Source organism: Episyrphus balteatus, chromosome 4 (genome assembly GCF_945859705.1).
Source record: "Episyrphus balteatus chromosome 4, idEpiBalt1.1, whole genome shotgun sequence".
Taxonomy (NCBI): domain Eukaryota; kingdom Metazoa; phylum Arthropoda; class Insecta; order Diptera; family Syrphidae; genus Episyrphus; species Episyrphus balteatus.
In genome coordinates, this window is record NC_079137.1 from 65,860,299 (window position 1) to 65,879,610 (window position 19,312).

The 19,312-nt window shown below is 26.3% G+C and overlaps 1 protein-coding gene across 1 annotated transcript in view; it reads left to right on the forward strand.

Annotated features, from left to right (window-relative positions):
* The first annotated feature begins 1,969 nt into the window (after nucleotides 1-1,969).
* LOC129918011 (leucine-rich repeat and immunoglobulin-like domain containing-NOGO receptor-interacting protein 4) overlaps nucleotides 1,970-19,312 on the forward strand; it is a 28,358-nt gene continuing 11,015 nt past the window's right edge. Inside the window, exon 1 of the mRNA XM_055998301.1 lies at nucleotides 1,970-2,073. The gene's annotated coding sequence lies outside the window, so the exon portion shown is untranslated. The remainder of the gene's footprint in view (nucleotides 2,074-19,312) is intronic.

Genomic DNA, 19,312 nt, shown 5'->3' on the forward strand with positions numbered 1-19,312 from the left:
AACTCCTCTAGAGGGTGATTAATATCCCTTAATAACCCTAGCCAATATTTAGAAAAATTCAATCTCTCTAAAAACCACCACACAGTTTCGTATCTATCTATCCAACATTGATCTATTTATCTATCTAAGTATCTAACTATTAATATGTATCTCTCTATCTTCTCTAAATCGCATGGGAGTTTCAATAAGAATAACAGCCACCAACAAAAAAAAATCAATTTCAACTTAGTACACCCGCATATGTTCACATTTTCAACCCAAAAAAAAAACAACTTTTTGCTTGAAAATGAAAATTATATTCGAAAGTAGACAAAAAAAAAATAAAACTACGAACGAAACACACTAAAACTTCCCTTGCTACTTAGTAACTAGCGATTGAGCACGTTTTTGTATCAGTGAACTCAGGAGGACACAAGATGACGACAACATGTGGCCTAAGCAAAAGCAAAGCAAGAAGCAACCAACCAACAAAATTGCTAGCCGAAGCAGCCCATCATTTTTGTGTTAACTTTTCCCTATTCCCTCACAGAAAAAAAACAGTGAAGATACACAAAAATGCAATGTGCAATCAAATGGAACAGAAAGAACAAACAAAATAAAATGCATGACAAAATTTCAAATATACGAGAGAGAAAGAAAGAGAGATGGAGAGCAAAAAGATACAAAAGTATCTGAGAGATATTTCTTTCTATCATACAATCGCCCTCTGGTGGCCAGAAAAATTCACTCTTAATTCTCTTATACTATCATTCCTTCTCATTCTTACACAGGAAAATCAAATGAAACAACTTGCTAGGAGAACAGAAAGAATTTCAATTTTATTGCATTTTGTCCAATTTTTTGCTCGATGTATCTTTTGAACGTATCCCATGAATTTTCGTGTATCTTTTTCGCTCTACACCCAAATTCAATATTCTCATCTCTCTCTCAATAGCATTTCAATTCCAATTGTCTACACTCTTTGTTACTCACTGAAACCACGATGAAGCAGAAGGAAGAGGCAAACAAAAAAAAAAAAAAAAAACACAGAAAATTATTTACGCTTTTTCGATTTTCAATTCGAAACCGAGCTAATGTATCTTCGTTTGAAAATGCAGTTAGGTCAGTTGAGTAAGATACTTTATCGAGAGCGGACGTGAATTTCTCTCGAATCTATATATCCGTTCGCTACATTTTTTTCTACACATACATACACACACAAATAAACATAAATTTATACATCATCATCTTTCTATCTTAGAAATACAAAAAATAAGAAGAAAAAAAAAAATAAAAAATTACGGATTTACTTCTGCTTCGAATATCGAGTGTTTGATTTTTTATTATTATTTTTGTTTTTATAATTTTTTATTAACACCGAGGTGTTGTGCGATTTTATTTAAAAATCAAAGTTAATTAAAAAAATAAACACAAAACGACAAACACAAAAAAGTGATAGTTCATTCCTCTGTCAATCAGAAGGAAGAAGGATACAAAATATCAAAAGTATCTCATAGATACTTGAAAAAAAAAAGTATATTTTTGTTCGATACTTATTCGTTTACCTATTTGATTATTTTTGGGTTTTTGATTTTGCGATACGACTGTGGATAATTTTCAAAATTTCTTATGATTTTTTGAATCTATTAAAAATATTTCTACAAAGTGAAAGGATTCACATTAAAAAAAAAAGGATAACCCTGTTTTTATTAAAAAAAAAAATCTTTAAAAAAGATACAATTTTTTTTTATAACAAGTGCTAATGTGCTAGTTGGCAAAGTGCGAAAAAAGAGTTGAATTTTAGTGATATATCAAAAAAAAAATTAAAAAAAAAAATTCAACTCGATATTTTCAGTGAAAATTGAAAAAAATATTGAAAATTAAAAAAAAATCATATCAAATTGGATACCATTTAAAAAAATTTGTTTTGAAAGTGATCAAGACAATTGCGGTTATTTTTTTTTGGATACTTAGAAAATAAATCGAATAATTCTGATAAAAAAAATATACCTAATCGAAATCTTGTTGGAATGAAGAATCTATTGAAGATTCAAGGAAATCAATTTTGAAAGCAGAAAAAAAATTATAATCAAGGTAAGTTTAGCTTTTACGGTTTAAATGGGGTACCTAAAGGTTACGAAATAGTACCTTTAGGTTTAATTTTTATGGAAAGTGTCAATCAAATGACACTTGCTGTTTACTTTAGAAGCAAAAGCTAAGAGAAGATTTTCAACAAGTTTGATTGGAAGTTTTATTCAAGCTTTTGTAGGTAGGCTATCCCTGAGAGGTGCCTTCGAGTAGGTATTTTATGACTTAAAAAAATATCGGTTAGTAAAATTTGAAAAAAAGTAGGTATAGAATGATATAAATTAAGGAAAATGGTAGAGTTTATTAGCTTGTAGTTGGCTACTTACCTTAATCGAATTTGATAAATGGTTTCAAGCTTTAATAATTTGAAAGATACCTACAATTGTAAAAAAAAATGCAAGGCTTAAAGTTAGGAAAGCCGAATTGATATTTAGAAGTTAGCCGTACAACAAACATTTTTTATAAATCATTTTTCATCTTTATAATCACAACTTTTAGGAGCTAAAAAAAAGGTTTTAGAAGATCGCTTGTTGAGATAACATAAACTTTTTAATATTTATGACAAGTTAGTAGAAGCTGGAAAAAAATATGGGTTTGGCTTAGGATAACTAACTATCTAAGAAAATGTAGGCTTATTTCTGAAAGCTTAAGCTTTCCCAATTTTAATTTGAAAAACCAGATAATGCGTTTGACAGAAACACTGAGGGTTTGGTACGTATTAAACTTTGTCGATTTTTGGCTAAATTTTGATATGGCTGGAAATAAGCTTGGAGAAAATCTTTTTACAGTTTTAATGATTAAAATTTTAATCTTGTTGGATAAAGTTCACATTAAGTTTTTGTTTAAAAAACTATGTAAGTTGAGGTGAATATAAACAAAATTAGTGTATTGACAAGGTGTCTCACGATAAGTCAACTGGATGAGTCCAAGTGAGATACACCGGGACTAAACGTCAAATTTTTATTTGGACTAAAGGCCATAAAAAGCTATATTCAAAAAATAACTTTCTTTGTTAGAAACTCGGAATTTTGTAATTTTCCAATAAATATAATCTGAGTCAGCTCAAAATGCAATTGTTCAGATGAAGATGCATACAAAAACACCTTATAATCTTCTTATTTCGAAAAAAAAAAAATCATCGGCTAAGGTGTTTCAGAGTTAAGCTTATAAGTTTGATGATTTAGGAAACTTAGGTTTAACTTAAATTTCGCGGTCTTTTGTGTCAATAATAAATAGAACTGGAAATTCAATACAAGGCTCTCTTTTCTAAAAAAGTAGCAAAAGCTTCGAACAAATTCTTCATAAATGGATAATGTTCGTAGAGTTACAAGTACCTTCAAATGCAAAAGTAAAGTTAATGTTTCTAATTTGTATTGAATAAGAAGAAGAAGTTAGGCCTTGAGTAGAAGAAATATTAAAAAACCTTGTTATTATTCTTTTGTACTCATTAATTTACCTAACTTTCAATGTCACATTAACCTTTTCTATATTGTAAAGCAAAGTAAATTTTTTGTTTCTTTGTATTTATCCTTGCGGATGTCCGATATCTAATTTCTAATGTCCATTTTGAACTTGAATAGGTTCCTAACATACCTATAACATCTCTAATGATGAATAAAATAGGTATCTATTTAGGTTCACAGTTGGACAAGAAAGAAGGGAGGTAGAAAAGGTACCTAACAAATGCGCCTATAGGATAGTAAAAGATATTGTCCTTTTGTATTGTTGTATCTTTTATTATTGTGAACTTACCTTTAGGCTTGATGAAAGAATATAATTGGGATAACTATGAAAAAAAAGAAAAAAACTCAGAGTTTAAAAATAGTGATTTTGTGTGAGAAAATTCTTTCCTACATGCATTTTTATATGTGTTTACTAAAAAGAATGAAATTTCTTAACGCAGGAAAATATTTTGTAAGAGATTTGAATTGACAACAATTTTTTTCAGAGATTTGTTTTATAAAAAACAAGTGTTTTGCTACCTATATAAGGAATGACATTTCAATTTCTTAAGCAATTCTAAAGTTAAGTTTGAGTTTTGAACGATGATTGATGAAGTTGTTGCCGGATTGAATTGAATAAAGAAGTGTTGAACAAAATTATAGAAAAAATTATAGAAAAGTGTTATAAGTTGAAATTTGAGTTATAGGTATATCAAAAACAAATTTTAGTTTAAAAGAAATTTTTCAAAAAAAAAAAAAGCTTCAGAAATTTAGTTACAAATTAGGTATTCGCCATTTATTCTTAACTTTTTGTCATTTTAAACGTCAAATAGGTTAATATTATTTTAGGCTATGAAATAAAGTCCAAATCTCAAAACCTTACTTTAACAAGTTCAGTTCAATTGAATGTACCTCATGGTTAAACCAACGCTGAAGTTTTTTGCTGAATTTTTTTTTTGTTTTTTTTTGTAAACAAAGTACCTAGATGACCATAAATGACCTTTGTTTTTTTTTTTTTAATTCTAAAATAGTTAGAATGTCAAGATTGCTATTTAGAATCTCCAATTACCTACACAACATTGGAAAATTTAATTATTTTTTTCAAGTTCTTTTTGTATCAACTTCTAAAGCTGGATAGGCAATATTTTGTAAGGTCAAAGTTACCTATGCATTTTGATTTTGTAATTTTATCAAGTGAAATATTTTCAGCCATTACATTTGGAGAAGATATCTTAAAGTCGACTTTATTTACTACCCCAGTGAAAAACTTTTCTGAGTTGATTTTTCGTATAAATATTTTAAAATAGTTTGCTTTTCTAAAAATAATTTAAAATACATTTTTTTTGGAATTCTTTTCAATCTTTCTACCGGTCGATATATTTTTCTCTTGATTTATCATTTATTGCCCAATATCTTTCAAAATAATAAAAATCTAAAAATAATTTTAATGACTCTATCTACAAAGTTGATAAATATAATATCAAAAAATCCACACTATACATTCTTTTTTCAAAGAAACCCTCAACAATAATCATTCTCCTGGTGGATTCAGACCAACGAATAATGCTGTGACGTAAAATATTACAAACAAAATTCTTCAAAACCGCCTGAGTAAACTAACAATATCCGTTCATAAAGCTAGTACAATTATTTTCTTTGTCAGATACAAAACTTTCTGCAATGTATTACTTTTTTTTCTTCACTTTAATCATCACACAATTATTTTTTATCTTATCAGTTTTATTCTTGTGCAAACGATGTTGGTGGTGATACACACAGAACTACACAAGAACTTATTTAAAAAAAAAAGGTGTTAATCTAGAATTAGTCATACTTTAGATATACAAAAAAAAAAGCTTCTAATCTTATCTTAACAAAGAAAAATAAATAAAAAATATACCCCTAACCTATACCCACATAAAATTTAATCGAATAATTCAAACTATTGTTAAGGTATTAAATGTATCTAGGGCACATCATCATCATTATTTACAATACAACATAACACTTAAGTCTGGTAACTATTAGTGAAGGTACCTCTAACTAAATGCCATTTACCCTAAAAACTATTCCATGTGGAAACTAAGTAAATTATACCTCACTTCTTTCTCTAAGTAAGTCTCTATCTATAATGCCGAAGAAGCAAAAAAAAAAAAAAATGGTTAAAAGTTTTCTTGACACAAATAACTAACTAAGTGAGAACAAGAAAAACCTTTTTCTTTCAAAGACTCTATAGATAAAGAAGCACCTTATAGAGATATAGTACCTATTCTACTACAAAACTTTACCTACTCGTACTTCTTTACTAATTAAATTATATTATTATTAAGACGCTCACACAGAACACCCGCAACCACAAAAGCCAGAAGCATTTAACGTTAAAATAGAATTTGACATCTTGTATTTATAAAGTCACACTTTGTTACCTTCAACTACAACAAAAATAAAAAAAAAACAGTCTTCAACTTTAATAATTATTTTCATTGAATTAAATGTTTATTTTTGTCTACTTTTGTCTACTTTTGTTTTGTTTTTTAATATTTTTTTTTTTTTTTTCAAAGTCTCAAGGTAAAACAATACACTTGTTTCGCTATTTTTTTTTTTTTTTTACCTCAAACTATACCTATTTAATGGGCATATACCCTACTATGTCATCATCATCAGCATTAAATAAATTTATCACTGACTCGAAATTGAATTAAGAGGCTTAATCTAATGATCATAGAAGATTATAAAATTGAAGGAGGGAAATCATATAAATTATATGAATAAAGAAAAACTAAACTAAAAAACTTCTTTAAGATTTAAATTATGATTTTATTGCTTATTTTAAGGTCGAAAAGAGGTTAGAAAGAGGTTATAAATAAGTACCTAATTGGGTGTTTTAAATTTTATTTATTATTAAAAGTTAGAGTTTATAGAACTGTAAACATAAATTTATTTGATTTGACATAATTTGTTGTTATTTTCTGTTTTTTTTTTTTTAATTCATTCTGATTCAAAAAAAAAAAAAACCAAGAAAATATCAATAAATTTATTTCGGTCAATAAAAATTAGGAAAATTTAAATTCATAATATTTCAAATGTTTTTCCAGAGAAAATGTATCTTCTTTATTGTTAATTAATAGATAATAATTTGTGTGTGTGTGCTTCTTTGGATGGGAAGTTTTTGAAATTTTGAAGATTAATATTTTATAGAGATGCTTGTTGTGATATAAATAATATTTAATGGGAATATTGATCTTTGAAGATTTTTTGTATAAAATTCTAGTTTAAATTTAGAACTTTTTAAACACACTTTTGTAATAAATTTGAAAATGAGAGATATACATCATTCGACAAAAAGAAATATATTTTTAAATCAAGAATTTGATTTATTTATTTCGGGTTTAAAATTAAAAATAAAATAATAATTAAATTTCATAAATTTTGTCAAATTTAAGTGATTTGTAGCTAAAACGAAATGGAAAGTTTTTTATACCCAAATTGTTGAATCTTTTTAAAAACAAGTTTCTTTAAATAAAGTATGTTTTAAAATTCAATTGGGTATCTTTGAACCCTTTAAAATCCGGAAATCCATAGATATTTTAAGGAATTTTTGTAATTTTTTGCATTATTTTTGGTTCGAAGAAATTTTTTAATTTGAAATCATAAATTCTAATAAAAATCTAAAAAATCAGAATTGTTCTTGGAATTATTTAGAAATTTAAAAATTCAATTTTATTTTTTTTTTGGTTTCAATGAAAATAATTTCATGTAAGTTTCCCCGAACTAAATTCAATTTTGTTTAAACGTTTTTTTTAATAATTCTATTGAATTGTCTATCAACAAACAAATAAAATAAAATATTTCAAAGAATTACAAATAATCTATACTTTTTACCCCGAAATCCAAAATAGGCAATAAATAAATCCAAAAGAGTTATATTCGTCAAATTGTTAATATTGATCTCTCTGTTGTGATGGAATTTATTTCTTTTCAAAATACAAAAATAAAAAGCATTCTGATTATGTGCAGTTGAAAAAAAAATTCCCCCTTTCAAATAAACAACTATATACGAAAAATAAAAAAAGGTCAATCACTATGAGATAACCTAATTTCGTGACTCTATCAAACTTTTCTATACATTCACTCACACAGAGACTATAAATTTTACCCTCTGATAGAATTTCGTCACATTTATTTGTATAATTTATCACCTTCAGTTTCGATTCGTCAATGATAATATTGATGATGATGAGTTTTATCGATATTTTAATGGTTGAATTGTCACAACCTTGGTAACAATTTTTTTTTTTAAATTAGCCACATGAAAAAAAAATCTAGAAATTCGAAAAGTCAATAACAGATAAAACGTGAGCTTTCCAAATCAATCGATAGTTCTCTTAAACAAAAAAAAATATTATAAGAAAAAAAACCTTTCTTAAAATCAAAGGCTAGAAAAAAAAATTAAATATTTACAACACCTCTCTTCTCTTTGAGGTTTTATTATTTTAACCTAAATCGGTTTCCAAGGAAAAGTAAAAAAAAAAAATACCTACTCTATAGTGTTTTGTGTTTGGGTTCCCCTAAATTGATAAACAAACATAGTTTTTTTTGTTGTTTGAGCTGCTGTCTCCTCCTCGCTTGCATTATAAATTATTAGAGGCTACAAACAGTCTTGTTAGCTTTAGACACCTAAGCATCTATGAAGGCACTTTGAAAGAATAAGAAAATGTATACATGCCTGCTTGGGCCTAATCATAAGTAAACAATATACGATTTAAATCGATTTTTTGTGTTTTTGACGACGAACGACGAACAATTGAAAGCTTGTTTAGGGTAAACAATATACTCTGAGAGAGAGACATGCCGATGTTAAGGCTTTACTGTATTTAGTTGGCCTTAATTTGGGTGTGTATAGTTGTATTTACAAACTAATTGACTTTGATTTCGTAGCACAAATTGACTTCATATTGAATCTAGATTATGCAATTGAAGTATCTTTATATCTAAATAGAACATTTGAAAAGTATTTAGATTCTCTGAAGTATGCCAATTGTCAATGACCAGTGGCGCCTAAAGATAAATAAGGTTCAAGAATATTTTAAACTTTTAGTCATGTTTAAAATTTTCTTTTAAGAATCCAAGCACTTTTTTGGTACCCAAATAGAAAAAACTTTTGAGAACAATTTTCCAAATTCAATTGGGTATATTTTTACCCTGTGAAATCCGCAATTTCATAGAATGAAGATAGTTAAGAATGCCCAAACTATTGAAAACAGTTAACAATCGGTTCCTTAACAGTAAATAGGTTCCTTAATTCAATTGGGTATCTATAAACCCCATGAAATCCCCACTTCCATTGGCATGTAAAATGAGAAATAAGTGGATTGTTTTGTTGAATTATTATCTTTACTCAAAAATTACATCCAGAAGCAATGGGGAAAGCAAATATTTAAATCACTAAAAATTCAACAATTAAACGATGCAATTGCCACGGGTAAAACAGAAAACTGGGTAAAAAAACAATATTTTTATACCCATTATGAAAAAAATTGTTCTCAGCAGTTGCCAGCACAAACAAAAAGTTTTATAATTCAAATGGGTATCCTTAAATCCAAAAAAAATCAGAAATTCGCTTAAAAATTTGCGAATTTTTCCCATGAAGCTCTTAATACCTCAAAATAATACCCAATGACAAAATACCAGCCCGAAATTGATGAACAAAATACAACAAGTTGTTAACAAAACACACCTTTTTGCTTCTATTTTAGATATCCTTGAATTTAAAAATATAATTAAAATGATTCACACAATTCACCAAAACCACCATAATCATTAAAGTTTTTTTTTTATATATATAAATACCCAAAATCATTACCTCACAATACAATGACTTAATCTATTTTTATTTCTTCACAAAAAAAAAAAATAAAAATGAAATGACTCAATATATCAACAACTTTTGTGTGTCTGTTTATTTCATACCTGTTGGCAAGTTCAACAAACTAAAATTACAAACAAAAACTTGTGTCATTTTTTTGTTGTTTTTTTTCATGCTGCAATTTTTTTTGTCTTATGAAAATTTCCGGTGAAAAAAATGACAAAATAAATAAATTTTCAGAAATTGCAATGAAATGCAAAACCATCAACTACCTAAATTAATTGGAACACAGTCCGGAATTCACTTTATCTTTAAAACATCATCAAGTTAGATACAGTATCTACACAAATTTTTCTGTAGAACTTTGTCCGTCGAAGGAAAAGAAAATTGAAATATAAACAAATTTGTTTTCATAAAATTCAAGTTTAATGACTTTTCCAGGAAATACACAAAAAACAGAAATGAAGAAAACGACACGACGACTTGTCGACAAAAAAGTTTAAAATCTTTTAGCAAAAAAAAAAAAAAAATCAACAAACATTAATTTTTATTTATAAACAAATTTCGTCACCCTGTCAAGTTTTGTGAATGCCAAAAATCAGGCTAAAAAGAGGCAAATTTTGTGTTTGTTTTTCTTGCGTTGATGATTGATGTGTCATTTAATTTTGTGAAAATTTGTGTGTGTGAGCCAAGTAAAACTTTTACCTTTCTAACTTGTCACTCATTTTAGTCCTTAATGAACTGTAAAATATCTCAACAAAAATTATTATTATACGAATTTTTTTTTTGCATCCGTATAGATACATATCTTATTATTAGGCAGCTTCTCATTATAAATTTTACTTCATTTTTGTCTCTCTCTTTGACAGTGTATATTTTGAGACGGTATACAAACCTGTGTATTTGCCACATCTTGATAGCTTAAAATTTAATCACACCGCACCTTTTCTTCAACTTAAGCAAAAAAAGTAGAAAAAAAACAAAGTTTAATTATCAATCTTACAAGTTGTTTCCTTTAGATAAATATCTTAAGACAGATCTTCAGGGTAAGAATTGTAAAAGAGAGGAAAATGAAGAAAGGAAAAAAAAATATAGTAAAAGTGCTAATTAACTCTGACACTCATTTAAATATAAAGAAACCCAGATAAGAAAAAAAAAGTTGTATGTTGGCAAACCAACATTCTACCTTTTGAAATTAAAAAAAAATTACAAAAAAAAAGATACAAAACCGGGACAGAATTAATTTATAGACTTTTCTGTTTTGCATGATCATGACACTGTATCTAGGCGACAACGACGCACTTTATCAAAAAAAAGTTCTTAAAAAAAGTACCAAGAAATAGAACTCAAGAAACAGAAAAAAAGATACAATTAAATCGCAATAGGTACCAACGTACCCGCAAAAACAAATCCCCCAACTATTTTTCTGTTGGGTAATTATTTATATTTAGAAACGCAAGTCTTTTCTAGATGACTTCTAGTACACATGTTTACAAAGATTTAGTGAAAGAAAAAAATTAATAAATTTAACTTAATGATATCATAGATACATTTGTATCTTTTTTTTTTGTATTTTTTTGCTCATTATTACAAGAGTGTTGTTTGTGTTGTTTTTTCCAGTTAATTTGCATTTTATTATTTTTTTTTTAACTATGCAATATTCTCTCGTACACTAATGGCGCGGTAATATTAAAATCAAAATTATACTTAAATTAACGTCAAATGTAGCCTTTGATCACGATTATTTTTAATTTATTGATAGAACGACAGATAGATAAATAGTTTTTTATTATTATAATGTGGCCAATGAACAGGTGAAGGCCATATGAAAAAAAAATAGTGTTAAATAGTTATTATAATTCCGGTTCTTACATAAGTTGTATCTGTTGTTGTTTGATTTCTGAGAATTAACTCATTTTTTTAAATGTATCTATCACGCAAATTAACACGTATCTATTAGAACTTTAATTAACAATAACTGGTTTGAGTATAAGTTTTTGGTTTCAAGGTACAATTTTAAATTTTATTAAAATAACAGACTTGATTTTATTTATTTTTTTTTTTTTTGTTCAATAGCATGTGGCAGAAAATTTTAATAGAATTCTGGGAAAATGCTTAAAACTAATTAATTATTTTTCATTCCTGCTGGAATTTTGCATACAACTTTGATTGATCAATGAAATCTGAGAATTAAGTAATTAGATTTCTTTGTAAATTTTCATAAATTTTATAACTGGAATTGAAATTTTGTATCCCTAAGCACTCAATGTTGTTAATTTGAACTATTCCATTTACAGTTAGTTCTTAGAATTTATCCAAATATATTAAAGTAAAGTTCTGAGAATAGTAAATGTTTTTGTGAAGAAAGATAATAAATTTTGATGAAATGTAATCCAGTATAGGAGGGTACAAATACTTAAAACTGATTTAGAGTACAAATACAGAAATTAGTATTTCAAAAGATATTTCATTAAAACCCGTTAAGTAGTTTCTGAAAAAATCGTGAACAAACATACAATTTTTCGTCGAAATATATTTTTAATCGTGAAATTCTTAAATGCATAAAAATATGATACTTAAACTCTCAAAAATGAACAGAACTATCTCATTTTTAGCCAAAGATACATTTCAATCAACTAAAACCAACATTTTGGAGCAATTCCTAATATAAAACCGATAAATATCAAAATATTTAACATCTTATATTACTTATCACACAACATAGAGTATTTGAAAAGATATTCCCTCAAAATCTGTTAAGCAGTTTCTGAGATAATCATGAACAAAGGTATACAATTTTTAAATTTTTTTTCTAAAATTCATGGAAAACAATAAATTGATCATAAAAAGTTACTAAAATGCCCTTAAAAGAACATAACCTTCTCATTTCTTGTAATAGATACAGGAAAATGAATTTAAATCAACAATCTGGGAATATTTTTAACAGGAAACTTTTCAATTTAATTTCAGTATGATGTCAAATAGTTAAAAACCCTCAGAAAATCAACAAAAAACTACATGATTTAAAATGATTTAAAAGAGGTATCTTTTACAAAAACTAAGTATCTTTGACTAATAGTTAGTTAAAAGATACTTCAAACCTTCATGATTTATAATGATCGATTTATGTATGACACTTTGAGTGGTAAAAGATACACCTCTACTGTTAATTTTGTCTACAAAAATTTCTGTAGCCAACAAAAAAAAAATCACCTCATTTTCAAATGGCTTAGGTACATAAATTTTAATTAATTTGCAAACGCCTCATTACATTTCACGCCATAAAAAAAATGAAAGAAAGACACAGAGATACAAAATAAAAATAAAACTACAAGAAAAAAAGTAACAAATAAAATAGAAAAATATTCAAAGCACGTCTATGTAACTATGAGCGATTAATGCACATACAGTAACCACATTTTTTACTCTTTTGAGATACTTGGTATCTATACAAATATAGGACCGGACCGGCATTTGACCAGCCAGCGCATTCAATGTTAATTTTCTATTTCGTTACCATAGATTTATAAAAATAAAACAAAATAAAAAAATAGTGGTATAACTTTAACTTGTCAGTAATTACTTTGTGTCTGTCGCTACTGACTGAGCATTACACACATATAAAACCAAAAAAAAAAAAAAGAAAAAATATTTTTAAATTGAAAAATATTGTATATTTCCATTTTCTAAATGAAAAAATTTAAAATAAAAAAAAAACTATCTGTATCTCTATTACAGACAAAAAAAAAAATAAAAAAAAAAACCTCATAGATACATGCATTTGAAAGCCGGTTTCCATTTAATTTCTTTTTTTTTGTTTCATATAGAGAAATAGTATCTATAGATACACTAATTTTTGAACAGCAATTTCTGGTTAGACTACTTGTCAAATGGTATATTTCTGTATCTACACATATCACAGATATATCTCTACCACAAACATAAAATACAAATCGAAATGCAAAATTGCATGACAGTAGCATGGTTTATTATAAAATTCATCTACCAGAACTATGCAAAAAGATACATAGATACAGAAACAGAGAACAAAAAAAAAAACTGCATTCGAAATAGTTTTGAAGGTTCTCTCTCTCGATTCTGTGTCTGATATTTCCCTTTTACCCCATCTCCACTCTCCTTTTTTGCCATATCTCTTCTCGATTTAATTTCTGTGTTTTTCAACAACTATACAACATGATCCTGAAGAATTTCAAGTGGGAACAAGCAGCTCGCTCACATACAGAGTACAAGAGTGTAGTTAACATTAAAGTATCTTAACACTTGATTTATTATTGGCGTGCCTGTGTGTAAATGGATATATGGAGAGCAAAAAAAATTCCAAAATTCTTGTCTGAGCAAGTGTCTCAAATAAAAAAACTACTACAAGAATTGATAACCAACAACAACAAAGTAAAAAAAAAAACCATTAAACATGAATATTTTGTCGGATAGGGAATTGACATATTTGCAGATATACATAAATATTGTATCTTTTCGTTCGCATTAATGTAATTTGAGTATTTTTTTTTTTTACAAATGTCAGACGAGAGAGAAGTAGGTAGAACCTATACAAAAAGATACAAATTTGTATTTCTTAAAAAAAAAATAAAGATACATGACGCGACTTATAGGGACTTGGGATTGTTGTTATAATTTGGGATATCAATTTCAATTGATTGTTTGTATTTTATTATTATACTCAATTTGTTTTCTTTTTTTTTAACATTCTTCCAATTCATTGGTCATTTAGCTTTGATTAGGATAAATCGGGGAACGAGATTTTTGTTTTTGTTTACATATTTTTGTATGGGTTTTAAGGATTTTCAATAATTTTTAGTTTAATGAGATACTTGTTCTTGTTTACTTTATTTTTTTAATTATAAAACCATGGTTTATTTGTTTTTTTTTAAGCTCTATGGTTTGCAAAAAAGATGAGCTCTCTATCACTTTCCGTTTAGAAAATAGATTTTCAACAAAACTGCTGATTTACCCCTGTTCACCTTAAGAAGAATTTCAATTTCATTGAATTGAAATTTATTTTTCTAAAAATTATCCTTTATTTAAAAATCTATCATTTTTTTCATGGTTTGTATGTACATTGAACTTTTTGCTCATTTACCCTAGTTTACCCTTATCGAAATCCTGCTTTATTTACTTCTTTGACTTTTTGCAGTTTATTTTGCTCAGCTCTCTATCGCTTCTCGTTTAGGAAATTAAAATTCAACCCAACTGCTAATTTACCCCTGTTTACCCTATTTTAGATTTCAATTTCAGTCTAAATCTACTTAGACCAATAAATTCAACAGCAAACTGGTTTTATTGAAGTAGGTTGTTGCAAAATTTCTCCAGTATCCCTATTGTACATTTACCCTAGTATACCCTATTTTAATTTCAAATTATAATCTCAGTGGCTATCAATATCAAACTTATCTCTCGAAGAAACTTATTTTAGTAGATATTCTTCGACTTAGGTATCCCAAGAAAACTAGTTGCACTTTTACCCCTATTTACCCTTAAAAATGTACTATCTTGAAAACAATTAAAGAACTATTTACTAAATAAAACAAGATAGCATGTTTCTCACTATTCACATGCAATTCAGTTTCACAAAAATTCCTCTTAAACATGCAAACTATGTTGATATTAGAAAAAGTTAGGTAGGTAAATATTTGTCTACTTATTTGAAGGCATATAAAATTCTCTATAAACTTTTTTTATGAAGAATATTCCTCCTCTTTTATTTATCAATAACTTAGATATTCATAAACTCAAGACAACAATAAAAATAAAAAATCAACAAATTCTCTAGATTGATTTCATATTGCATGTGAAAAAGAAAAAACTTTCACTTCAGACACATCACGATACTCATTTCATATCTATCTTAACTGTTTTAATAGATAGATAGATACACTATAAAAACTAGAAATAGTATAACCCATCAAAAAACACGCAACTTAAATTTTTAAAGCTCATATTTCTTTTTCTCAAAAAAAAAAAAAAAAAAAAAAAAAAATACTCATGACACATCTCTTTTGAAAAAAAAAAAAAAAATATTTATTAAAGTTTATTCCTCCCATTTTTTTTCTCTGCATCTATTCTACTTCTATGCATTTTGTGTTCCTAATTGATTCGAAAACATGACATACATAAATGAATGCGCACACAAAAACACGAAAAATAGGATCCATTTTTTTTTTTTTTTTGTGAAAAAAACATCATCATGAATGGGAAAGTGAAAGAATGTGGTTTAGATTTTTACCCGCGATAATGATGATGAACATCAATTTCAGAAAAAACTAAACTCACACAATAACCCGCAGTCGCGCCATGTCAATCAAAGTTAATAGACAAAACACACAACCAACATCTTTTTCTCAGTCACTCAAAAAAAAAAAAACATCTGAAAAATGTCCCATTTTGACCATGTTTCTATCACAAGTCAAACCAAAAAAAAAAAAAATAATAAAAATAAATAAAAACATCCAAAAAAAGATATACAACTTCTCTATCTACTAATAGATACATTAGTACATTTAGAAAAGAAGACACACAGAAATGAAATTGAAGAATGAAAACTATTTCTCACTCTTGTATCTTTTTACTTGATTTTTTTTTTTTTTCAAATCACATTGCGGTATTTTACGCCTGGGATGGATTTTATTTAATTGCCAATTTAAGTGTTGAAAAATTAAAATCATTTGACTCTGAGGTAATTAATTGATTACATAAAAAATAATCAAAAAAATTAAAAACAAAACAAAAACCTTGGTCGTGGATATAATTACAAAACAAAAACAATAAAACAATAAAAATAAAAAAAAAAAAAAAAAACAAACCACAAAATAATAATAATAATGCGATTTTAAATGCATCTATTCACACATTTAATGAACGAATAAATAATATCTAAGCAAGCAAAACTAATTTGGTATGCAAAATGCATTTTTAAAACATATATCCCATATAATTAAATTAAATTAAAAATTTCCAAAATGCAAATTTTCAAATTAAAAAAAAATATATATATATATTTTATAGCCACAAATGGAATATTTTAGTATCTTCATGAGAATTTTAAGCATAAAACATTTTTGTGAAACCACAAAACAAAAAAAAATTATTCCATTCCATGGGCATCGACCTGTACCAAAAAAAAAAAATATATAAACAAATATTAAACTTATTTGCTTTAAAACAACATAAAGATACAGTATCTTTTTCTTTTTTTTTTACTTGAAAACTGCCAAAAACATTTCCCATCTTTCACAAAAAAAAAAAAAAAAAACACTCTAAAGCTCACACAACAGATGTTTTTAAGTACCTGTGTAAAGTGCTTGTAACAATCATTTACAATGACATTTCATACCTCGTGTCGACTTAAAGATACAAAAAAAAAAAATAAAAAAAAAATTTTACAGATACAACATGAGTTGAGTATCTACAAGTTGTAATTCGTAGAAATAAAGACCCTACCAAAGTTATTTATCAAATTTATTTTTCATATAAAAAAGATAAGTTCTTATTGAATGATATTTTTACAATTAGATATTATTTTGCAATTTATATGTATTTTTGAATACATTTTTAAAGAAAAAAAGTTGTTTTTTTTTTTTTTTTTCTTCTTAGAACATAAAATTGCAATTTAATTGAAAATAGTGTAAATAATTCGAAAGAAAATCTTCAAATTGAAATTCATCGAAAAATTGAATTGAAATTGAAAGACAATCAAGATTGAAGAAAAAAAAAGATATAAATGATCATTTTTCAATTACAGATACGAAGATAGACAAAATAAGCTTTAAAAAAATGATTCGACTGATTTCTTGTCATAAAATTAAATGCCAATAACTGAAAAATCAAAGAAACTCATTCAATTTATATAGAAGTATAAATATATCGAACATCGATAACAATTGAAAAAAAGGCAAAACAAAATTCGATTGATGGGTTGATTCTTCTTGAAAAACAAAAAAAAAAAAGCAAAAAATAAATTGAAGGAAGAAGGAAGGATAAGTTTCCAGTTCGATATTTTTTTTTTTGTTGTTGTCGGTATCTTTTCTTTTATGGATAAATTGCCTTGTTCTTTTTTTGTTTCAGAAAAAAAAAAAAAAAAAAAAAATAAGAAAAAGGGGAGAAATGAAAGACAATAAAGGTGAATCAAAATGACCTAATTTAAATGGGTTTCGATTTCTTCTCTAGGTAAAGTTCGTATCGAAAAAGGTAGGGTTGGTTGGATGTATTTTGTTTTTTTTTTTTTTTTTTTTGTTTAAAGACAAACGATGGATACAAAATTTAATTTAAATACTCTTGCAATATTTTTTATTTTTTTTTTAGATATAGCCTAGAGATAGAGGCTATTTATTGGTAATTTATAAACCAGAAAAGGTTAAGATACAAAATTTAAATAATAGATAAAGTATCTACGTCTTACAAAAATTATAAATTGAAAATAGTTTTGAGAAGAAAATTTCAAAAAAATTTAAAAATATTAAGCTAATCATAGGACAAGTCATCACCGGACAGCTCATCCCAGAAAACTTTTTCATCAAGGGAAACAATTGAGTTAAGTCTTAATAATATTAAAAATAAGAAACATAATAATAAAATGAATTTAATCCTATCAAACCTTGTGATTAATTTTCCATGATGAGTTGTCCTATGATGATATGTCTCTGATGTTAAGTTTATCCTTTTAATTCTGCAATATGATTAGCATTAAATTGGTTTGAGGAAGTCTTCTAGAAACTATTATCAAAGAAGGTCAAATTATTTACTAAGCTGTCTTAATGTATCAGTATTTTTCCAAGGTAATCTCCCTTCTAACGATTCTTAAAACAAATATTTCAAGTCACAAATTTTCCATAAGTTGATGTTATTTAACCTTTGGGGCAGATACAAAAAAAAAACTAACTTCAACTGTCATCTGCAGACACACCAAAAGCTATATAGTTTTTAATAATTCACAAAGCAATACACATTCCGAATTATTTATTTAATTTTTTTGTTCATGTTACAGACAAAAACCTGCTATCAACTTTGAATATAAAAAATAAATACAACCTGTGACTTTTTTTGTTTTATTATATTTATGTTGTCTACCTGTCTGGTACAAATCTTTTATTTAACAAAGTGTATCTCTCTTGAGGATTTTTTTTTTCATAAAACTTGTCTCTCTTTGCATCTGATTTACATAAATTTACATTGAACCACAAACTGAAACTGACTATGAAGGCCAGCTTCTTGTAAAAACAAACAAAAAAAAACAATATTTTTTTTTCATCATCAAAAAATTTTCTCACGAGTTTTAAAAAATAAATATTTAATTTTGTATCTTGTTTTGAACACATTTTTAATAGATTGACTTAACAAATTTTAAAATTTACACTTAAATTGTTATATTTTATGAGAAAAAAAAAAAAAAAAATAAAATGTCGCAAAACCTCATAATGTATCTTAAAGATACACAAATTTTAGTATCTAATCATATATTCCAATCTAATCAAGTTTCAATAGAGAAAAGATAAATATTATTTCACATGATATAGGTCTCATGCTGTTTATAAGCTCTTAAATAAGACAGTTACAGATGACATAAAAAAAAAAATTAAAAAAAAAAAAAAAAAAAATAGCAATCTCTCCATTAAATAAAGTGAAATATTCATTTTTTTGTTGAGAGATATACATTTCCTGAAAAGATAATTTAGTTCCACTTAATCGATTTCAATAAAATGTACACAAAAAAAAATGTAATAATTCAGAAAATTGGCTTGAAATGAAAATCTATGTTCTTTACAAAAAAAAAAAAAAAAAAAAAAAAATGTAAACATATTACGACGACAGCGAAATAAAACGACAAACAACAGTAAAAAAGGAAGTTTGTAAATGGCAAAAACATTTTATAAAAGTAGAAGTTAGAAGATCTCTCTTAAATCTT